This window comes from Pleurodeles waltl, chromosome 2_2 (genome assembly GCF_031143425.1).
Source record: "Pleurodeles waltl isolate 20211129_DDA chromosome 2_2, aPleWal1.hap1.20221129, whole genome shotgun sequence".
Lineage (NCBI taxonomy): Eukaryota > Metazoa > Chordata > Amphibia > Caudata > Salamandridae > Pleurodeles > Pleurodeles waltl.
Window position 1 is genome coordinate 274513554 of NC_090439.1, and position 23289 is coordinate 274536842.

Here is a 23289-nt window from a genome sequence, read left to right on the forward strand (position 1 = left end):
TACATGTGCCACGTATCATATGTAAGAATGGAGGATGGATCGCTCACTCACATCACACACATATGTAAGAAACAACTCTTATATGAACTCCTTAAGTACATGGTGGGCTGTGACCTGACATTTTACATACTCCTAATGTAGCTGCAGGTGTACCACTACTCAGCCTAATGCCTGTACATATGTATCAGATATTCATATCACCCTGCTGCACACCAGCACAATGGCTAATGCCGAGTAAATTATGAGCCTGTTTGAGGTACATTTTGGAGACTCTCATGGCCAGCAACCAAAATATGGTTTGGGTATTGGCTTGTCATATGACTATGCTGTGCAGACATTCCTCTGGTTCAACACACATTGCCATATATATGACGATGACAGGGGACAGTAATGTTGATCTATCCAACATAGAGTATGGAGCATCACAGAACATGAGTGGGCACTTCAACTGCATTGCCAACTGCAGAATATTGACATATCTCGACTAAACTTAAAGGCTTATTTAACAAGTCCCTCAGTCATGGAAGAACATCACTTTTTGGGAGGGACATGTGGCACACACAGCAGGAACATATTTGACAAACAACATGATGCCACCCTGCATGGCTTGTTGTGACCCTATAATTAAGACATATAGGGCCTGATTATGAGTTGGTGGACAGGGTGACCCATCTGCTGACAGAGACATTGCTGCCATACTGGCTACCTCCCCGCCTGACCCATTATGACTTTCCTGCTGGGCTGACGTCAGCCCAGCGGGAAAGTGGTGGCAGCATTGTCTCCAGCTTGTAATCAAGTCAGAGGAAATGCTGCCACCCGCAGGGGGCACCTGCACCCTTTCAATGCTCACTCTCCGCACAGCAGACAGTGATTATTGCGATGGTGTTGGACAGTGGGACCCCTTCACTACCCATGCCAAGTGCATGGGCAGTGCAGTGGCCCCCCTGTGTCCCCCTGTGCCCCCTAGCACCTGTTCTCTGCCAGCCTTTTCATGGCAGTGAAACCACCATGAAAAGGCTGGCAGAGAACCAGGTCTCAATCAGCAGGCCAGACCTGCTTGCAGCACCGCTCCGGATAATTGCGACCTGCACCCACCGTCAACCTATTGGGGATCACCAGTCCCAGTGGAGATGGCGGTACCCTGGTGATCTGACTGCCAGGGTCATAATGTGGTGTTCGGACCACCTCAGTAGCGGCAGTTCTGGCTGCCACCACGAGTCTGGAGGTCTAGTGACAGCCAGATTCGTAATCAGGCCCTAAGTCTTACTTTCATTACTGTATTGTGAATCCCCACCCAACTGTGTGGGCTAGCCATACACAATGGGCATAGCTTGCATTGTGTGCAAAAACAGCATATCTGTGCATTTGAAATGCGTTTGTTAGGTATGCCATCCCCTGCCATGTTCCCCAGTGAATCCACTATCACATATGTACACAAATTGTGGCACTGTGATCATTGCTCTTTGGTCATACCAGCAAACATGTGGCCCCTGAATGATAGCAATGATATCCTCCTTGACATTGGTCAGCGGGAATTGCACATTTAAAACTCAACCTCTACCTATTTGTCCAGATTTTTCTGTAACTGTTTTTTTAATTGGAATAGATGCACAAAGAACAAGGCATTGCACGAAGCAGCCAACATCACACACAATCCTTAAACTACACAATTTGCATTCAGGATGACATTCATTGGTAGCATCCGGGTCACTGAAGCTCTCGACCTCTCCAGCAGTGTAAGGCTCAGGTCAACCTACTAGACATAACATGAGACATTGCACTGTGATTGTAGTACACATACACTGTGGTGAAATATTGCACATTACATATTAATTGCAATTGGCTATGTAACCATTCTGGTTGGAACAACTAATATGTCTCATTTGACATGCCTCAATAATGCACATTGGTTGACCATACATGTCCTGGGCATTCCCAAAGCTCAGTTTTTGCAATTCGTACACAAACATGTGTGAGATATGTTCAGATGTATTACATTTGGTATGTCAGACCTATGTACAGAGTTACATACATCAGGAATCATTTACATGAGACATGAATAACTGGAGTGTCACAAAATAGGGCAGCTTCTGAAAAAGCACATACCCAAGGGCAGCACAAGTTAGCAAAAGTCCTTGTGCCAGGCCATGAAATGGAAAGGTGCACACTTCCTCAGTTAGCGCACAGCACATGTGTGAACATGTGCACCATGGTGCTAAGAGAGAAAGAGTTCTCTAGGTTTGATAAGGCTCCAGTTCAGTGTGGTTGCATGACAGCCCAACATTTGGAAGCCTCTGTGGCATGCTTTATGTAAAAGAAAAATGTGTTGTGGGTACTTAGCATTTTCTGCGATGTCATATATAACCCACTGACACTATGGGCCTCATTTACAAAGCCTTAGTGGCACACTGTGCCACTGGAAAATATTTTTTGCTCTGGTATCGGAGTGTGCCAAACCATATTTACAAGGCCATGCCAAGTTACCTTGCGTGGCTTATCATGGCCTTGTAAATATGGACCTCGGTCACGCATAACACTGCATGAAAGGGCCATTCCATGGGTCTTGCTGTGGGTGTTCCCACACAATATCCATGGAATCTGACAGAATCTGATGCATTCCCAGATTTACAAGCCTGGGAATGCATCAGATTTCTACACCACTTCAGGGAAAAATTATATTATTTCTCCCTGATTATACTCTTTCTATGTGTGTTGCATTCTACAGCACACTTAGAAATAGGAAAACACCTTTAATGATTGTTTATGTGCAGGAAAGGTGTCCCTTCCTGCACGTAAACAATCATCCCTGCAATGCAGGCACTCTTGCACCATGGAGCAGCTGAGGAACCAGGAAAGATAGAATACCCACCCGGGGTCTCCTTCCCAGCGGTGAAGGGACACCCTAGTCCTCAGGGTCTGTTTAGCACAGAGTACACAAATCAAGCGGAGTCACCAACTGGAGGAATAAAGAGAAGTTTATTACATGGATTATAGCTCGAGCTAATACAGAGTCCCAGGACAGTCAAGCAACTATCCTACGAAGGCTGCCCCTTCACTCTGGAGCACCCAACCTTATATACACACAAAACTGCTTAGTCAGAGGACAACTCCACCCCTAGCATATTCAAGGTCCTCTGCGGCCTTCAGAATATTTCAGGGATACACGTGTGGTGGGAGAAGGTACAGATGCAGCTGGCAGAAGGTGGCAATGACCTGTAGGAACCTGTTCTGACAGTTACTGATTAAGCACAAACATTCTCAGAACTATGGTTAGAACAAGTAAATTACAGCGATAAGCAGATTGCAGCCCAAGTCTGTGAACACAAGATCGATCATCAAAGTTCAGGAGGTTTGTCGAGCACATGGCAACATAATAAAGATAATCAGATGCCTAGCAGCTATGGTGTATGATTAAGTTTATGTACATTTTCTCACAGCCAGCTATTTGTGTGCCAGCACAGGGGACAAGGACAGAAATGTGCCACATCCTATAGATACAGCACATTCTTAGCCTTTTGCTTTGATGCAAGGCGGCACAGCAAAAAGGCTTTCAGTGCTGCCCTGCAACAAAACCTTAGTGGATTAGGCCTTATGGGCACAAAACATCTTTAGGCAAATGAGATCCAAAAAATTAATCACCAACTATGTGTGCTTACCAATAGTTTCACCAACTTTAATCCCAACGTAGTCCATGAAGTCATGTTCATGTCCTATTAGATGCACCCAACAATGCTTTAGTTGGTGGGTTGTCCACTCCACCTCGAACAGGGTCTACATATAGAAGTGGACCTTCTCCCACCATAGCTTCCATAGCTTCCCTACTTCGGTCTTTTAACCTTGGAAGACTCTGCCTGTTGGGAAGGTAGTAGGTTACCAACAACAGGAACCCACCAAACTCATTGCCATTCATTGCCTTCACCCTTCCCTTCCCCGACATGTTCCTGCTGAAACACACTTTGCACAACCCAAAACCCCAAAAAGCCAACTCTACCCCCACCTACCCCTAGCAACAATACCCCAAAAACGTACACCTGATAAAACACAGTACAACACAATACAAATACAAAGTACAATATAGCCGTTAGGGACACTATGTCAGGAAGAAAACTATTGCCAGCGTTGTTAAGTTCTTCCCTCAGCAAAAACGATTCCCCTTTTCCTTGTACCCACATTGGTTGTAGCTGCGTCCTCACTCCTGATGGCTCTTGCAGAGGCTGTTCTTCTTCAGCGTTTAACTGCCACTCAAGATGGTGGCCGCAAATCCTTGTGAGGTCAGCAATCTAGTGTTTCTACCTTAACATTGTGCTGAAGCTTCCCTCCAGCTCTTTCTCTCTGGGAGCCCTGCACTTCAACTGTCATCCTGAGGAGAATGAGCAGTCTTCCTGAGGCTCTTCATTTCACAGAGAATTTTCCAGTTTTGAGTAATTAATTATTTTTCTTGTCACAGTGTGCACACCAGCTACTTTTTCCCTTTTGAAGAAGCTGATTTTTTTCCTTCTTTCCAACAACTGGCTATCGGCTTTCGGAGGAGAATTTGTTTTGGCTTAACAGAACTTCAAGCAACTGCAGTTAGGAATCCTTTTGAATGATTTCCAGACTTGCCAATATATATATGTACATATATATTCAAGAACTCTTTGCTTTGCAGACTTGCCAGCCTTAGAGGCAAACCTCAGTGCTCAGACTAATTCCTAGACACTGTGATTGAGAAAACTTAACTTTGAGAAGGAGCTTTCGTTTTGTGTGAAAGACATTAGTAGTTTGTATATTTGTGAACTTTTAAACTGTTCTCCAGAGAACCTTGGAAACCTCTGACTCCTGGAGAAAAGAAGATATTAAGTTAACATTGTTCTCTTGGAGAAAGGCTGGTCTCTCCAAAGATCCAGGTTTGGAGAACAATAGAATTGGGTGAATGTGAATGGCCGAACAGTTGAATGCACATTAGGAATGTACTTATCTATTCTGTTATCACCCGGCTGCAGGTTCTTCCTTTAAAGAAATCCCAATAAGAAAGGTGCAGGTTTTCAGAGGCACACAATGAATATCCTATCTTTAAGTGGGAAACACAGGCTGGAACTGGATCTGGAGGCAGTCTCTCTTTTTCTATTCCCATTCCCCTTTCCCCCTAGCAGATGCATGGTTCAGATAATCAGTTAAAGTCTGAGCACACATATGTTGGAGGGAGTTGGTTAAAAGGCATCTGTTCCTGTGGAGGTTTGAGTTAATGGGTCATCTTCTGACACACTACAGAGACAACAGAAAGCACAACAAACTCCAACAACACCACTCCTCTCTCCCACAACACAATATCACAACCTTTCCCAAGAACAGACAACTAGACTGTGAGTAAAAGAAAAACTCAAAGTAACTTCACAGTACCTTGTTTTCAGCATGGCTGATCCATTACATCACTTCGTGGGCGGATGCACCACGTTTTAAGCGGATACGTCAATCTTTTTTTGACACTTCAAGCCAATGTGTGGATTTCATACAAGGCCTGTCAATGCACCATGCAGTAATGCAAACGCTTCAGATTGAATGTGTTATTTTTGACTGATGCGATGGCTGAAAAAATGATGTAATGGTGCAAATGTGTGTTACAGGGATTGCTGTGTTGCCTGTGAATAGTTATGGCTACCTGCTTCCTGCCTTTGCATGTGTGCAGTGTGTGTTTTGAGGATGTACATTTGTGAGAGTGCATGCATTACTAGGATTATACTAGGCATAGGGGCCAATCCCTCTGTTTGTTCAATGGCACACTTTACAATAGCTGCCCCATGTGCCACCTATACCTTGGCACCATATTACATTCCTTGACATACCCCCAGGGATGCCATATACTTGGCTTGGCATGGGGTCAGCGCACCCACACCTAAAACAGCGCAGCCTTCTGTGAGTCTGTGCCATATCCCAAGGAGCAGGCAATTGATGGGATCACCTGGAGACACATGGAAAGAGATGTATGGATGGGGCCATATGCCCCTGTTTCCCCCTCCAGGTGGTGCACATCAGGGGACGCACTGCCGGTGCATCTTGGGAGATTGGCTTTGCCTCTAGCCCTACATTGTACATACAGAATACAGATTAAATCAGAGTGATAAACACATCAGCATGGTGCCAGGCACCCCTGCACAAGAGAATGCACCCTCTGTTGATGCCACAGCCACTATGTGCTGCTACACCACAGTTTTGTCATGAATGTCGGCACAATCATGTGCAGCACCTTCAGGCATTTCTAGGGACCCGGTGGGGCCACAAAGTGTGTGCAAAAGGCCATTGTGCAACCACAGTACTTACATCAAACAGCACTGGGCATGAATACTGTGGCACTTATTTTCAGATAGGATACAATGTGAAGGTGCCCTGCATAGTCAAATTTACATCATATGTGGTGCGTAACTCTTGATCATGCTGATGGTGCAATGCATGCCTTTGCGTGACCTCTGACATACTGAGGACAGCAAGGCAGTGTACATCACACCATTACTACACTCTGCATCAAGGTGGTGTTGCTTGTGCCTACCAGTAGGTTTTCACATGCAATATCCATGTAGTTTGACACTGTGACAGGTAATGAGACGCACATGGACCAGGTTCACTCCCAAAGTGTCAGACATACCCAGTAGAGCCTGAACAAGGATGTATCAATTCATGTGACCTTGGCTCACCTATTTCTATGTGTTCTGCAATCAGTTGCATTTATTAGCCATGCGGGACTGTTCCATGAATGGCTTATGTGCATGTAAGTGTGGAGAGAACTGTAAAGAAAATTGACAGCAGATTGAGTGGAGTTGTGAGTCTTTTATACAGCCCCATGTTGGCATCCACATGTTTACATGAGTCATCCTGATTTTCCATGGGGGTTGTCCAGCAATAATGCACAAGCAAGGTTCCTTCAATAAACAAATTACATTGAGTAACATCTGTGAGCCTCTTGGGGTGCATTCATTCATCCCATAGCTAAGAGTCCAGGATGATCCACAGGGCTAGATTTTGCATGGCCTCAGGGATATTCTTGACAGGCTTGTGCACCAGAACGACTGAGAGTAGGTTGACACCAACGCCACCGATCTGTGGTACCTAGGCTCATATCTGTATGACTTGCCTTCCAAGGATGGCTTGAGGCTGCAGGTTACCTCTTCAGGGAGTGACCAACATTGCACGTTTCAACCACTCTACATTGTAAGTGGCATGCAGGTGACAAACTGGCTTCCTGCATTTGCTATGTATGTGTGGTGACATTAATGACCCATGTTGATAAGTGCATACCAATGGTTACCAGAGAGACTTCAGAAACATATACCATAATATGTTGTACCACACAAGCATCAGCTGTATGGCCTTGTGCTTGGAGCATATGTGTTGCATATTTACATTGCACCAGCTTCTTCTCATTATCGACAAGATTACTCTGAAAATTGTGGATCACGGAGTTGGTTTATCCAGCCACAACTAGTCAGATGGAGTCCAATCACATATTTGTTTACCATTGACACCCATCATAATATGGGTATATAATGAATGATTACTTTAATTTGGGTGATGGGCATGCATTCAGACACAATGTTCATCTTCAAATGTGCAGCCACATCAAGACAACATATTTTGGAATGCATCAGTGCCTGGTACCTTGGGGGGGACGAACCTTGTTTTTTAGTGATTTGCAATGGATAGTTGTTTCATGCTCTGAATTTTAGTGTTGTGTCTTCACATTTGAACTAAGACTGTATTCATGGAAGTGAAGCCATTATTTGTATCTGAGTATAGCACAGACATGGTAGCATATATCACTGCTGTTTCCACTGGCATCATGTTGTAATGGGAAAAATGTGGGCACATTGCTACCAGGTAGACACTCTTGCACAGGCAAAGTTTATTATTTAGCATTTGTGTGTGTGATATGATATCTCCTGATTGCTATGGCGTGGATTGCATATTTGAATGTTTCATAGGTAGTCTATAGGGGTTGGGCTGTGTTTCCATGCACATACATTGTGGATCACATCACAGCCATGATACTATAATTGAACTGTACTATTCTCCACAAGTATCATGCCATACAAATGGCTAGCTGTTCAAGAGACACACACAGAAATTGCACACTGTTTATGATACTACACTATGTTCATTGTGTTTGGAAATGGAGGATCATTTGATGCAGGTTGTTGCCATGCATACTATTTCAGATGTACAAGATGTCAAGTGCTGTTTGTCACACATATTTACATATGTTTCCTGTGTGGCAATTAGTAGCAGATGTGATGTGAGTGTTTAGATGTTTGCTGTGACTGTGAAGTTAACTTGGTTACCCACTGGTAGTGCTTATATGTTTATTTTCACATAGGTACACCAACTCATTTAGCCATAATTTTGTGACATTGTAAGAGTCATTCATGTATTTGTGACAACAATTTGGAGTATATGGTTCTTCCGCCGTGTTGCTGCTACTGATGGGTCATTTTGTTCTTGCTCCTCATCTTCCTCATCCTCATTCTCATTGCCTGGAAATTCCTGCTCCTCATTTTCAATGGACCATGGGCCATTTGTCCGTACACAAATGTTATGCAATATGAAGTACACTAGCATGATTTTGCAAACCATTGGTTGTGAGTAGTGTAATTGCCTCCCAGACACATCCTGGTACCTAAAATGGTACTTTAGGACTTTGAAAGTTCTCTCTATGATGGACTGTGTCCTGCTCAGAGGACAGTGAAAGCTCCACTGGGCTTCCGTGTTGGGCTGTTTATGACAATTCATCACCCACAGCTGAAGACAATATCCTTTGTCAGCCGCACAGATAGTAGTGGTGAAATTAGTAAATAGTCATGAAATATGGTGACCCCACATTCATATACTATATGATAAGTGTCCTGATTGTCTCATACACCTTGCCAACAGTATGAGATGTGCTATGACATTGTTTTGCATACACACCAGTTTATTTCAGATTTGACTGACAGTGTACTGCACATACATCTGTACTGTCCTCTGTGATACACTTAATATTTGTCATACATGAGTGTGAATGCCATGAATGTAGTGCTTTATCACCAGTAAGAAGGGTCTGTTTAACACTGGTGAGTCAAATTTCTCACACTGACCTTTTGTCTCAGTTTATGAGTAATATTTTCATTCTAAAAGGTTCACTTTTGGCCCCAAACTGTGATTAAGTTTTGACTCAAGCAACAAGATTACAGCATTGGCATCACTTTTCGTACAAATGCATCACATTTGTACCTAAAGCATCATGATGAAAGCTAAATTTGGCTGATTTTGTCATGCTTGGACTCATTTGGCTGATATGTCTGTTTTGAGTGCAACATGATTGTTCAACTGGCAATGCACACATTACACACAATATTTCACAAAGATCAGTGCATTGCGTTTGGTGCTTTGAGGATGATGTTGGTGTTCAAACCTAACTGACAACTTTTCTGGTCCTCTTATAGTTTCCAAGAGGTGGGTGAGTTGTTTTCTGGAACTCTGATGAAAAACAAATGATGGTTTTCATTATTTATAATTATGTGAAAGCACTGTCACAGATGCTTTAGTGATACATTCAAAGACATGATTGAAGTGAAACAGTTTTGGACGATGTGGTGAATCTGTGAGTGCCGGCAGCAGAGTTCTGCATGTCTCCTCCTCCTCCATCATGTCTTCCTGTGGTGGATCCCCTCCCAGGGAACATTTGTGTGCACACAGATGTTCTGCATTATGGCACACACCACTTTCATTTTGCAGATCGGGTGGAGGGAATGAAGCAATCTACCGCCAGAAACATCCAAGCAGTGTAACCTGCCATTGAGCAGGCCAAAGGTCTGCTCAACCACATTACGCGTCCTTATATCCTCCTGGTTATCTGCTTTCTCTGGCTCTGCCTGAGAGTTGGCATAGGGGGTCATTGCCCACCGCTGTATCTCATAGCCTTGATCCGCTGAACTTGACAAAAGAGACAGTGTCAATGTTTAGGATAACTGCATTGGGTACATTCTTATCCATGTGTGTTATGTGTAGTGGTATTGTCATGCACTTCTCCAAGAGGTTATCACATGAAGTGTCACTCAGATCAGTGTACTGACATTTACAGAGGACTCCTCAATCAATCTATGTGATGTCAAATGTAGTGCAGGAGCAGATATATAATACACATCTACATCCTGATTGTCCTGTTAATGCATCATAATTTTGTGCTAGCTTTTTGCTGCTGCTCTAGTCCACTCTATGTTTTTTATTGCTTTACACAAACTTTATTGCATTTTCAGTAAATGAAAAATATAAACTTCACACTTGTATAGCGCACTACTCACCAGTTAGGGTCTGAAGGCGCTGTATGCATACCGCTGTGGAACCCCTCCTGGCTTTTCCTTCTGAGGAACCCCCAGGGTGAAGCTAGGTATCCAAGCGCTGTCAGGGACATTGTGGAGATTAAGTAAGCTATTGTCCAGAGTTACAGAGTGGGACCCATTAATTAGATTAGGCACTGAGACAAGAATTATCTGGCCCAAGGGAATTGAGCCCAATACCCACCGAGGCAGGAATTGAACCCTGGTCCCAGGCCAGATCACTGCATCAAAGTCTGCCGCTCTAACCATTGTGCCACACTTCTCCACTAAAGTAAAGTACGACAGTGCAACCCAGAATTATACCTCCAGCAGTATGATTACTTTAGCATATTAGCACTGTAGTTTCAGATGTATTGTACACAACACAAGGTGGTACATCAAAGCATCATCTAAATATTGTGTGCATTGAACCCAATCCTTCTAAACGCTCCCCCCATCGAACTGTATGCATCACACTGTGTGCGGTAGGTAGTGTTATTGCTAGTAGTAGCGGGTGTAGCTTGTGTTTGTTGAGTGTGGGGTGCATATTGGGAGGTGAGGGCCTTCAGGGCATCTCTAGTATTCCTATGCGTTCAGGGTGTGTGCTGACTCTCCTTCATCAGAGGCAGTTTCTAGCTCCTTAAATCTTTTTAGGATGGCATTTTGTTTGAGTGAGATGGCCTTTTTGCGTAATCCTCGATATTCCTCTCTACGAATAGCCCTGCCTCCAGCCTGTCCCTAGTGTTCTACTTCAGCTTGATTATATTTGACTTTAGAGGCTTTAGAATTCCAGTGCTGTGTCATGAATTGTTTTGCCAAACATATGGCTAGATTAGCAACTTTTACTGTGGTCAGGGACCCCCTGGGTCTAGGATGCAGACCCAGCAGACAATGTACAAGCATGTTAAACTGGTCAAGCCCAGGATGGTTTTTATCACTGTGGCTATCACCATCCTGTATGAGTACATTGCAGGGCAGGACCATAGCATATGTGGGAGATCTGCATCTAAGGCCTTAAATCTAGGACATATTTAGGAGGCAAAGGTGACACTAAGCCTTTGGGGTGTTGAATACGCCCTATGTAACATTGTGAATTGTTGGGCTTAGTCCTCGTGTTGAAAATACTTTTCTGGTGTATTACAGTATGTGGGTCCGGTGCTTGTCCAAGGATTCACAGATCAAGCACGTTTCACATTTCAGTTTGAGGGGGACAAGGGAGACCCTAAAGTGCGACCTGGCTACATGGTAAAGCCAACACACAAGGTGTCTACCATGTCCCATGGTGTGTAATGCTTGCATAATATATTTGAGGACGGTTCTGTCCCATCAGGGGACCAATGTTGATGGGCATAAATTAAACTAGAGTTAGCAAGAAACACGATTACAGGAAAGCCATGGGCATGAATAAAATCGGTATGGGACATAAGCATTCCATCTTGGAATAGTGAGCTGAGTGTCAGTTACCCATTCTGTTCCCAGGCGCTCAACCTTTGTGCTGTCAGGGTACCTGAAGGAGTGGGAAGACCAAGAAGTGCATGCATCTGAACAGACGCAGTATATTGCTCCACTAGTCTCCAGTAGGCAAGGGCAATTGTAAAAGAAGCAATGTGGCCGGTGGCGGTTTTACACCAGGGCAAATTAGTTTGTATATTTGGCACTGGCTCACTTGTGCCCTTAGTAGATACTATCTCTATCAGATTGAGTCCGGTCAACCAATAGGCTAGCCGTTGCAGTTTTCCCACCAGACAACAAGCTTTGAAGGTCAGAGCCCCCATGCCTCCTGCTTCTGTGGGAAGCTGCAATGTGACAACACTAGTCCTGTGGCAACCTGGTCCCCAAGTAAGTCCCGCCAACATCATGTTCATTAGCATGAACACACACGTAGGGACAACAAACCAGGAGATCAAATAAATAGTATATGAGCTGCAGTAACATTACCATTTTTGCCCGGAAGAGACAGCAGGTTACAGGCAAGGGCAATGTAACCCAGAAGTAGCTTTGCCCTTTGAGGAAATATATTTTCATAAAGGGTTGTCTTCAAGAATATCCTCAGTTTTCCAGTAGATATTCACACCTAGATAGGGAATGGTACGTGGAGTGACTATGCAGCCGTGTTTCCAAACCACAGGGTAGGGCCCACTTTTACTGACATGAAACAGAATGCGCATGATTTGTCCACGCTCCGGTGGCGTTATGGGGCTTGTAAGTATGCCCCAAAGTGCACTGATTTTAGTAGAAATCTTCCTCTTTCTAGTTTTGGAATTTTGGCATGTATGCTTGTGTGTCCATGCATTTCCTCAGAGACAACAGAACAGGTGTAATAACTCTTTGATACATAAGGCCCTATGTTCTGTGCAATGAAGAAACCAGCAATTAATTCAGATTTTCAGTACATATTTTGATAATGTAGCCTCATTTTTTTTTAACTTACTGCCAATTGTATATGGACAAAATTTGCAAAATAAGAGTGGACATGGAAAACATAAAAGCACTGGTTATGAATTCCACAATTTAAGAAAGCAAAATTTCGAGATGATATTTGGCGACGCGGATTAGGGTGGATTTTATCTTAGGTACTCTTCATTTACCATATATTATTGCATCATACAATGGGTCGATGTTGCTCTTCTGAACTTCATATTCTTCTCTGCTTCTCCTGACTTGTAGAAGAGTTTCACAAAAAATTCCCTACCTCCGGAAAATGCATTTCTTCTCTTAATACTACATTAGTAGTCTGCATTAACTTCCACTTTACACTATTCAATGAACGAATGAAACAATATTTTCCTTCACTTATACTATACTTTCGTATCACATCTCTTTATCCTTTTTTTCTTCTTTCTGTTATAGTTCAGAATGTTTCATTGCGAAGCCTTTTGATACACTGGACCATTGAAGTGCAATATAAATTATTTACAAAAATGTATTTTAAGTCGTGACACACATCTTTCTTACCTGACTGTCTTCTTCAGAATGTAGTTGTCAGTTATGAGCGCAAGTATATTCTGAAATGTGTTAGATCAAAAGGCAGGCCAAATGACATAATGTTTTGTGTAATTTGCAATGTGCAAACGAGCTGAAAAGTGTTCTACGTAAGATTTTTAGATAAACAACTGCATTTGTGTATTTGGAGAGGTTGCCAGTGCTGTCTTTGTGTCTCTCCTACTATGGTTCTGCAAACTGGGCCAAGATCACTCCTGCCCTTGACTCTCAGGGTAGCAATGACTCAAAGGTTTCCGAAGGAGGTATTGTGTTGAGGAAGAGCTAAAAATTCCACAATCATTCAGCAAATGCATTAGTATAATGTCCATCCCAGTGCTTATCTTTTAGTCAAAGACAAAGTATGTTATTCTCCTAGCAAAACAGAATACTACAATTCTACACAATTCAATAAAGGTCATCCTCAAACCAATGGACAGACTGAGCATCTCAACCAAGGATTGGAGCAGTACCTTTGCTGCTTTTGTAATTCCACTCAGAGCAACTGGAACACTTACCTCCCTATCGCTGAATTATCTTCCAATAACTCTGTCCATTATACCTCCAAGGTCACTCCTTTTTTCTGTTCTTATGGCTATCATCCTACCTCTTTTCCCCATTTATCAGGAGACCGGAAAGTCATCCAAAGGTGGTTAGTGCCCTCACAATGTCTCCCAAATTTTTCAAAGGTTTTTTGAATATAGTACCATGTCATCGGCATATGATGAGATTGAATGAAGCGCACAATGCAATCCCCCACTCTTGCCACATGTTCTGCACTAGGGGTTCTATTGCTAGTAGAAATAAGAGCAGGAATAAGGGAGAGCCTTGTCATGCTCCATGCAACACTTGATATGCCCTCGAAATGTGGTGCCTGTCCAAGCCATGGCTGTGGGTGATGGGTATGACAGGTTAACTCATTTAATGAAGGTTGGAGAAATTCCAAAACGGACTAATGCCGCCAATATTAATAACCACCCTAGAGTATCAAAGACCAGGCAGACATCCAGAGATTTACAGCTGGCATATGGATAATGATCCCAAACTGCCTCTGTTACTCTAAAAAGCCAAAGGATATTTAAGGAGGTGCTGCCTCACAGGGTAAAGCTTTTCTGATCAGGATGGATCAGTTGCAGCAACAGAGGGAGTAGTCAACAGGCTAGTATTTTAATCAGTATGTGTCACGACTTACGTGCTGCTTTACCCTGGAGGCCGCAGAGCGAGTGGCGTGGATCCTGTTCTTGAATGTTTGGCCTTGGCCCAACTAGGGGCAACTCTTTATGGTAGCCACGGTGCTGCAGGCAATGGGTATGCCAAGAGTAGGCCGTGTCCCTCAGAAGTAGTACCAGAGGGAAAAAAAAACAGGAAAGGGGAAAAAAACCTCCACAAGGATATATTCCTAAAACAGGAACATAAAGGAAGAGATACCAACAAGAGTAAATACAGGAAAAAGTATTCCGAACTGTCAAGAACCAGCAGAAGAATACGAGGAAGCAGGAGCGAAGACACCATCCAAACAGAAAGTGTTGCAGCGCAAGGAGAGAAAGAATCACAGCCCTTAAATACCATATGTTGTACCACACAAGCATCAGCTGTATGGCCTTGTGCTTGGAGCATATGTGTTGCATATTTACATTGCACCAGCTTCTTCTCATTATCCACAAGATTACTCTGAAAATTGTGGATCACGGAGTTGGTTTATCAAGCCACAACTAGTCAGATGGAGTCCAATCACATATTTGTTTACCATTGACACCCATCATAATATGGGTATATAATGAATGATTACTTAACAATCCTTCCATTCAACGCAGACACCCTTGCACTATAGTGCAAGGATGCCTGCGTTGGTGCTGCAAATAAATTGAGCACCAGTGCTAGGGGAAACATAGGGGTGCGCCATATTTTTGTAAATACGGCGCATCCCTGCTTTTCAGAACTGATATAGCACGGACCTGACAATTTTGGCGCAGCACCAGGCAGCGCCAGTTCATTGTAAATATGACCCTTTATTCTCTCCATTGACGTACACTGAAGCAAAGGCAATTTGCGGAGGGGACAGCTAAAATACTGTCACCGGTGAGAATCAGGTCTATTGCCATGTATGCACAACGGCCATAGTGAAGGATAACACCAATATTCAGAGGTTGTGTTAATGTTTCTGGGAAAGCTCCACCCTTCAGCGGTTACTGAATCAGATTCCTCAGAACGTCCTAAACAGGTAATCTCGTTGTGCTCAAGGAGATGCGCTCTATCTCCCTTTGACTGTTAAGTATAGCTTTGTGTGTTTGCCAAAGTCTTACCTTCATGCTGGTGTTGAAGGATTTCCACTCCGCTAAGCTTTGTTTGTGAACCAAGCTTACACTGCAAAGGTTATGCAACCGCATGCTCGCGCTGATCCCTGCTTCCACGTTTATGGGCTCTCCAGCATATACAGTAATTAAAAGAACAAAGAATTTGGGATTTGTGAGAACCGAGCCAGGAACATAGTGTAAAACCGAGACGAGAGAATATTTACGGCAAACTGAAATTTAAAAAAAAAACGTGTGTGATCTGACTAAATAGCGGGAAACCCCTTTTTTTTAATGCCAGAGGAGAATAAGACACCAAAGTCAGTTTTCTCCTTTGGGTGCCAACAAAACTGAGGTTTCAGTCTCCTAAATTCTCTGAACCTTTTTTCCTTAATGAAGAAATAACAATAAAAAGTGGGTTTCCCAAAATAATATTTCGGGAGGAGATGAGGAAAAACATTTAACAAAGACTTAGTGTTGATCTGTCTATATTTCCTCCATCTGTTGTAGGCTCAGCAGAGGTCGCAAATCATTTATTCGATGCCATGTTCGTAGAGGGGGCATCACTCGAGCCCCCTAGACCCTTGAGCTTGCAAGGGTTTGCAGCATTGTAATTCACAATGAACTGCATTCTGAATTGGCACAGTCATTCGTTTGAAAATAATTGCACTGCTAAATAATTTTAAGTTATTTTAGGGAATGTCATGCTCCCTCGTTTAAAATCACTGTCGCTAATAAGAATACAGCTGTTGGTGAATCAGCAGGTTTAGTCAGTTGGTTCTCTCATCTCTCTTGCATAATTGTGAGGACATTGCTATGAGGATTGTGGACTCCGTAATACAAAGACAGTATTCAAACCATGATATTCAAATTGTACACAACTGTTTGCGCACTGCCATGCATCTGGCAATTGGACTGATTTACTAAACATTTTCATTGCAAAATGGATATTACCTGGAGACTGAAAAACATCTGGGCATCTAAATTTTAATGAGGCAAAAGTTTTTTTTGACCTCCTGAGAATGTCTCTAAATGCAGAGATCGAGGCCTCCAATGGACAGCAGAACTCTATCCATGCATTAGCATCTTTTCATTAAGAATGTTTTTTTTAAGCTGCTCGCCTCAGTGTGGACATCTTCCACTTTCTGAATCAGCGAACATTCAACTCGGGTGTCAGTGACTTATCAATAGTCTGCAAATACAATTCCGGTCACGTACAACTGATACATAGCAGTGTGAGTTGGAAAGAGAAAACATCTGCATTCACAAATACTGCTTGCATGTGTTGCATATAAGTATGATTTTTAACACTTACAGTCAGACCTACTGGCATCGCCAAAGCTGGGAAATAAGTGGTTGCTTTTTGCATATAATACATAAAGGAAATAAATAACTGAATGTGACAAGCTAGGTGATGCTTGAGGGTATAAAGCAAATGTGAACCAGTATTTCATACATTGCAATGGAAGAACTTCCATGAAGGTGGAATAGTGCACCAACTGGCCAATAGTGTGAGGTGAAAGAAAAAAACACTACTTTGAGCAAAGCCAAATCCCACTCAATGTATATTTTAATGCATTGGCTACAATGTGTCCTGTAGACAGGTGCACTTTAAACCCAGTTATACAAATGGACACTCATATGTTTTGGGGAATATTTGTGGGTAGTTTAATAAAAGAATAGCATGAAATCATAAAATCTAATTTCACTTATCCACTCCCTCATTGCTTATTTACTCCCATATGCAGTAGGATACAGCATTTGCAGCACAGACCTTCGCGTTCCCTCTGGTTTTGCTAAATAGTGCTGCAAGAGGGGGCACAGCTATGGTGGGGTAGTATTGTGGACACTCAAAGGCTAAGGGCCTGTAACCTCTCATCTTTCCGTTTTGGTCTAGGCCCAGTGGTCTATAAAGACATTGATCTGACTTGCCACTGACTCTACCCAAGCCCTTCTGGTCTGTCCGAGGTCCAATGTAACATCTGTTTGACTGCAACCTGCCATATCATCAATCTTACGATGTTGTCTTGACAGGTGAGTATCCCTTCACTGCCCCTGCCCCCGATGTCCTCAAATATTAGCTTCACGGGAGATTGACTCAAACTCAGCCCTATCAAACTTCAGTAACCAAAGGAGGAACAGGTGAATGCTCCTGCCTGCCCTGTGAACCTCTTTGATGCATCAATCTTATATGTTACTGGTGATGACCCTGTTTTCCCCATCTTTCTGTAATACTTCCACGGTTTGGAACCACCTGCTTCAAAAGTCCTCTGCTTTTCCTCATGCACTAACTTAGCATTTAATTGAATGCTAGCTACACCTTGCACCCCTGAGGCATTTGAGTAACATGTGACCGACATTACCTCATAGGTCTTCCAGACTTGATGGTGTGATATACACTTGACTATTTCAAAGGACCACAGTGTTCAAGGGGCACAGCTCTCCTGTGACAATAATCATGCCCTATTCATACCAGTCAGCTAGAGGCATTATTCTGGTATGTGACTGACTCTGCTGATGCTACCTTGAGTTTTCAAAGTACTGAGGAACATTTCACTGGTTGAATATCTTGTTCCTACAATGCTTTTGGGGCAATATGTCAAATGTTTCTTACCAAACCAAACAAAAAAAATGATTTATGATTGTATTAAACAATGTTTGTGGATTATTTGTATACATCTGATGATCAATATGTCCACTTTACACATTATAAAGTATATTGGTTCCCAAGGTTAGTGGTAAAATCTTATATTAATGTTCTTCATCCAGCAGTGCTGAAGTACTAATTACAATACCTGGGAATTTCAGAGATATCACATTAACAACCTAATTACAACCTTGGCAGACGGGATACTCTGTCACCTGCCTGCCTTATTACAAGTTCCTTTATATCCTATAGAACTTATAAAACGGTGGATGGGATATCTGACACTTTTGTGACGGAGTATCCCATCTGCAAAGGTCATAATTAGGCCCTATGATTGGAATTTTGCTGTGACATTGTGTTTGTACAATATAGCTTGTAGGTCTGTGTGTGAGTATGTGACTTACATAATGTGAATCACACACAAAGCAACAGCATGCTGTACAAGAGGTTTACCATTAAGAACTGTGAAACAGAAAGGGAGAGAAAAAGAGAGAGAGAGGTTGGCAGCAATAAACTGGAACATTACCTACATCTTGTCCAGTGCAGTAGCCCTCTTAGCCCAAAATGTTTCTGCCGGCAATTAGAGTTTTACCCATCACTCTGCTTGAGAAGAGAAACAGAGGGCCCTTCTTTCCATTATATGGTCACACACATATCTATCTACTATCTCAGGTTGTATTTGTTTTTAAAAACACCATCATTGTCAACGCTACTATTTTATCCACACTGGTTTACTTTAAGGTGAATGGCAAATGCGGTGTACCTTTCCATGTCTACAAACACCTAATATTTTTATAATGATCGAAGCCGGGAAACGTGTGCTAGCTGCCTTTTCTAAGAGACAGTACTTATGCACCTTGATGACCAAATTGTATTCCGATATCTGAATAAACTAAGGGCCAGGTTTACAAGGCCCTTGCGCCCCTTGGTGCCATATTTGCAGCAAACTTTTTGCCACAAATGTCACGCTAACAGACCACTACCATAGTGGCATATTTACAAGGTGGTGCAAACTAGGTTTGCACAACCTTGTAAACACTTTCTGCCACATCATGCATAATATATGCATGATGTTTGCAAAGGGGGTGTTCCCTCATTAGAGGGTCACTAAAAGTGGTGCAAGGGAATCTATGAGATTCCATTGCGCCATTTTTAGCATCATTTTTAACAACTGCTTGAAGCAATGGGCCTCTTAACACTATACTTGATTAGCATAATTAATTTTACTCTAATCCAGTATAGCGTTATAATAGCATCAACAAAATGACGCTAATGCCCCTAACATGTGCCATTGTGCGCTGTATTGTGAATACGGCGCTATCATGGTGGCATTAGGGGATGCAAGGGGGCCACAAGAAAAGTGGTGCATGACTAATGATGCACCATTTTCTTGTAAATATGGCTCTAAATACTTTCTTCTTAATGCTTCATGTACAATCATAGTAAATCATTGTAACTTTAGAGTCCACAGTTATGTGTGCTATTGCATCCCTAATTCTAATTAATGATGAAAGCAAAGAAAGAAGAGGGGATAGGCATGAGGCAGTAATAAATGAGGAAGTTTTGGTGTTCAAAAATCATGGCATCCAGTAGCGCTGCCAATGGGCTCCTAAAATATACTTTGGTTCCCCTGCACTTACCTTGTTTTCTAAATTTACTTTTGTCTCTACCAATTCCTTTCTTTCTGCACTGAGGTTCGAGGAAAACAGAAAGAAGAAACAAAAAAACACAGCAAGAGTTACAGTTACAGTCATCGATTCTTCTGGGGCAACTCTTCTCATTCTGAGAAATACATTTCCTAGGAGGTACCCAGAAAATGGCAACTTTTTTATGAAGAGAAAAGAACACAAAACTATGAAATCTCACAAACAACCACATATGAATGAACAACTTAGCCAAGGAAGAGAATTCCAAGCTTTTAAAACTCACAAAAATCCAGAATTTAATCCATGGAAGGGAAAGTTGGCTCTCCTCGGAAACTGAGGTAGATAAAAATCCTGAAAATTACGTACCCTGACAAAAGAAGCAAGGCGTTCCATTATTCAGATAGGAAGAGCGAATTATGGGAAAAACTTGTCAACTTTTTTAGCTTTCCTCTGAGAGAGCGTAGTTTAAATAATATATATATTAGACGTGAAATGCTTATACCTAACAATGCTGCATACAAAAACGATCATAAAATATTATCCACTTGAATGTATTCTTAACGCAATTATAAATGTGAAGCTGCTATTGTACTTATATACTAATATCGATTATAAGAAATAATTACTTGCATTATGATTAATTGAATATGTTAACATCTATCAAGATTACGTTTATTAGAATCCATGAGTCTTAAGTTAGCGTGAGTTGAAAACTTAGTCGTGTAGATCTCATATTAAAGCATATTTTTCTGTTCCTTCAGTGTGCTGACTCGCAAAAGGCCATGACACAGCATTTGTTCTTTTCTCCGCTTATTGTATCAATAACAGTTGTATTCTCATCCGCTTGCTAGATGTTTTAGTCTAAGTTTTATACGCTTTGCAACAATTATGGAAACTTTCAAGGACATTCGACCATGGGCAAAGGAACTTTTGACCTGAAGAACGTGCCAGAAAATGAAGCAACCCCGGATGTGCCACCTACGAAAAACGTCAATTATGAAGACCAATCAAAGTATTATAATTATCATAAAATGACAAATGCATTACTTAATGTATAATTTGATAGGTTGAAGATAGTGGGGTGAAGTGACTATCCAATAGAATTTTGGGGGAATATATTATGAAAAAGGGATAAAAACTCATGACACAGGAGACTCGAGAGCATTAGGTAGGGAATGATATCAATTGCATCCAGAAACTCTGTCACTCTATTTGGTGATTTGAGACTTAGACAAAACCATCCTCACCCATAGACTGCCCCATTACACTTTACCTCCATACGAGGGAAGTGTCCCCTGTCCTTAGATGAGATAGACTGTTGGCGCTCTTAATGATGTCCTGAAGATGAAGACTGATCCTATATGCTGACTCATTCCGAGGAGGGTAACTATGACAATTGCTATCGTAATTTGTCTAAATGCTTTTCCTTTCTAGGTACCAACTGCCGTATTTTTGGTTAGAGACCCTAGTTAGATGTTTTCCAAATTGGTGTTCTAAATTGTTTTGCATGAAGTCCAACATGCTGATGCCAATTAGCGGTTAGATTAGGTATTCACTTTGACTGACACCAACAGACGTGACTGACATTGTGCTATGTTGAACTAAGCGTATATAATGTTCTATGCATTCTGATCTACGTGTCTCATATATCGATGTCTTATGTTTGTGATCTTTGCGCTGTCAAAATCTTATCACAGTTGCTATATCGTGACTATGCTCTTTGCTTCATGGTTTTAAGATTAAAATTCTTGCTAATAGATTGTAATCAATAGGGAATAAAATTCACAAAACTCTAATAAAGGTGTGGTTATTCATGACTGAAAGGTCATGGTTGCGTCAGTAGTTTAACCAATGTCTAAAGTAAAATATATTGTGGTGATATATGTTGATAACATCATTGACATATTGCTTGACATATTGATCAGTTATCTCGTTCTACGGTGTCTCACCACTGGGTCAAAAGATTCATCGGCCTAAAACGAGTCCTGATGTGTATAAATTAACATAGAGGGACGCGTTAGCACCGCACAAATCCAAACCTTCCTTTTGCGTCCCAACACTATTGGATTCCTATTATCAATGTGCCACGCTCACCACTGTTGATTTGTTTAATATGATAAAACCTTTTTTTTCGAGGCAAAGGCCCCTTTAAGCCTAATTCTTAATAAACGTTGAAATTTAATTTTGCACTGTAATTCATTTCCAGGAGCATATGCTTCCTCTTTAAATAATATTTTTTGCATGTATGAATATTGTAAGATTTAGAAGATCAAATATGTATATTTCAACCAAATCTCCCAAATATTACATGCCATCCAAAAAGCTGTCTTAGTTCCAAAGTAGATAGTAGTATACACATTTCAAATTAAGAGTTCAATAACAGTTTAAAGCTATTTTTCATCACAAATCCCACTCACGATTCCCAAAGCTGTACTTGTCATTCTGATGAACCGAGTCAAGTGTGTGCACAGCCATTTGTGTAGCCCTTAAACTGATGCGTTAATTTTTAAATGGTCTTTTTGTTTTACTGCACCATATGGACCAGCAATTCATTGAATTAGCCAGACATTGGAGCAGTTGTAAAGGTTTATGATGTTGGTTCTGTATTAATTTGTCAGGTCTAGCTAATTTGTTCAGGACTGGAAATAACCTAATGTGATCCATGAAAAACCTCTCGTGGCACTGAATTGACGTTAACATTCATGGCTTAGTTATATCACCTTGTTGAAATAGGTTCCAAGAAAGCGCACAATAAAAATAGAGTAGTTTTATTTTCGAAAACTTATACGATTGTATCTGATAGCACATTTGGCAACTTGAGAATTCATTACTAAAACTGAATAAATAAAGCATTTATTTCCTTGTGGGAGTTTAAATACATTCTAGTATACAGTTTCAGACTTGATAGAGAAACGAAAGTGGAAAAGCCGCAGTGGAAATAAATATTTTAGTAACAACACAATAAAGAGGAAAATTAACAAAACTGAATACTTACAAACACTCTTTAGCACACTTAACAGCAAAAATATCCAGCATGCTTAAAGTACACTTGAACTACATATAGAAAAAAATGATAGAATACTTTTGGTATATAGGCGAAAAAGTAGACACATTTTGCATATGCTTGGAAAATCCAGACCTAGCCTCATCCAGTTTTCATTTTCACTGTTTTGCAAGTGCTTAATTTCATTTGACAAACAAACGATTCACCGTTCCAAGAAAACAACGAAAGAGGAAAAAAAAAGTGCCATTAGACATGCAACTCAAATTATTTCTAATAAAATATTCATTTTTAGAAGAAAAAAAACAATGGACCCATATGCAGATCACTTTTCTCTCTTCTTTCATTAAAACTCTAATTTAGTATGTCTTCTCTTTTCATCAAGGCATCATTTAAATAATTC